The 1,941-nt window shown below is 37.5% G+C and overlaps 1 pseudogene; it reads right to left on the bottom strand.

Moving 5' to 3' along the window:
- Positions 1 to 360: 360 nt before the first annotated feature.
- Positions 361 to 1,539, bottom strand: LOC136837933 (uncharacterized; annotated as a pseudogene).
- Positions 1,540 to 1,941: the final 402 nt, after the last annotated feature.

Raw genomic sequence — 1,941 nt, 5'->3', positions numbered from 1 at the left:
ACTAATTCGAATTTAGTTCCCTAGAGAAGACAGGGGAGCACTGAAATGACCGCAAGAGCAAAGTTCTAAAGAAGGACGCAATGGCTAACAAAAAAACTTTATGACTGGGATAAAAAATAATAACTTACCATATCGGAGTAAATTTCATAATTGCAACGAAAAGATCTCCTTTAGGCAACCTTAACTCAACCAGAAGATCCCAGAATGTTTTATCAGACCATCTCCCAACCAAAATATATATATATAAAAAGAATCATGAGAGAGGATACAGAGAAATAGGTAGTGAATATGCCTCTTGTGTAAAAGAGTTCGGTGCTACTTTGGCGTGTTACTTACACGTTCAAAATATCTACAACGTCGGAATTCTACTTTGGCGTGTTATCTACAAGAAAAATTCTAATTTAGCTAGTTATATACAAGGTCAAAATAACCAAAATGTACTTTTTTAATTCTTTTATTTCAGGATAAAATAAAAATAATAATATAAAAAATATCAAAGAGACATGGTTAAAATTTAATAACACTATAGAAAAAAAAATTTATCGGTATACAGCACGCACATCACCTAAAAATGCTAAAAAGAGCTCTGGAGCTTCTTTTTTCATTATCCGCCAACACCAGTAGTCAAGGTGTGATTGAAATGTTCCTTGATTGCAACCTCTCATTTTTTTCAGTATACGAATTTTTGTATCAAGCCAAGAACTTTCAAATGGCTTGTGTATGTGTTCCAGTGGTAGGATCGACGTAGTTTTGCTGATGGTTTACGGTAAAATGGCGGAAATTGAGTTGGTTCAAATTAGAGTACGCCGGCCATTCGTCAGAATGAATTATTGAACCTTCAGCTACTTCCCTCTGAATGATCGGTTGTAGTGTGTCACGGTCTCTTCGTGGAACGTAAAAATGTCGGCAGTCCAAACCTTTCTTCAAACCAAACACCCACGGACCATCTATACGTCTGCCATGGTTGCGGTTATTGTCAACTTCAGCCTCACTATCGGTTGAATTTGGAGCTTGGTCACCTTGCAACATTCGACCTCTATTGTATTTTCGCCGTCCTGCAAAGCGTGCTTCATCGATTTGTACAGGCTCTTCTTCAGTGCCAAGCATTTGACCACGATTTTGAACTGAAACAATCACTGAACACACTTCGCGGCACACGTTAAACCAATCACATATTGCCTCACTACCTCTACCAGTTAAACCTTGAGCCTGATGGTAAGAGAGGTCTTCTATGAAATAAAACATAATCTCTAAAATTTGGCAAAGGGAAAGGTTGCAGTGTACTTTGTTATTCAAATCTGAAGTGAAAAATACATTGCCTCTGCGAACGGAACGAAAAGTTTGACATCCACGGTTTCTGCAACGAAGAACAGGCATAAATTCACCATTTCGCCGTCTTTTCCGAGTGTCCTTCATCTCGCCACCACATTGATGACATGGTGAAACACTTTATTCTTCATCTAAAAGCCCATGTCTTCTTAAAAAAGCCAAAGTCTTAAATTCGTCACTGGTTTCATTGTAGAATGCCTTTGCGAGCATCTTAAGGGCTTTGCTACAGACTAAGTTACAGAATAAAATTTTTAAGCGAACGAATAAGCCAGCAAAATTTAAGAAATGTAAATGACTGCCCTATTTTTATCTTTTAAGAAACGATACAGCATAGAAATTAGGCTTGTTACCCAATTAGATAGCAATTGGGAAATTAGGAGGCAATATAGCTTGTTACCCAATTATGAATTTAACAAACGACACAACAAGCTATTTCTTAATCTAGATCTCAAACCAAAGTAGTTGCATGGCATGTAGATAACGAACCTGTGTAGATATCATACCAAAGTAGATTCGTGACATGTAGATAACACGCCAAAGTAGCACCAAGAGTTCTCAGTGCTTGTAAGTACGCAAGCATGTTTTTGAATCAATGTGTGTTCTGTGCGTCTT

Source organism: Macrobrachium rosenbergii, unplaced genomic scaffold, assembly GCF_040412425.1.
Source record: "Macrobrachium rosenbergii isolate ZJJX-2024 unplaced genomic scaffold, ASM4041242v1 13895, whole genome shotgun sequence".
Taxonomy (NCBI): Eukaryota; Metazoa; Arthropoda; class Malacostraca; order Decapoda; family Palaemonidae; genus Macrobrachium; species Macrobrachium rosenbergii.
This window is presented reverse-complemented; position numbering and strand designations above follow the sequence as displayed.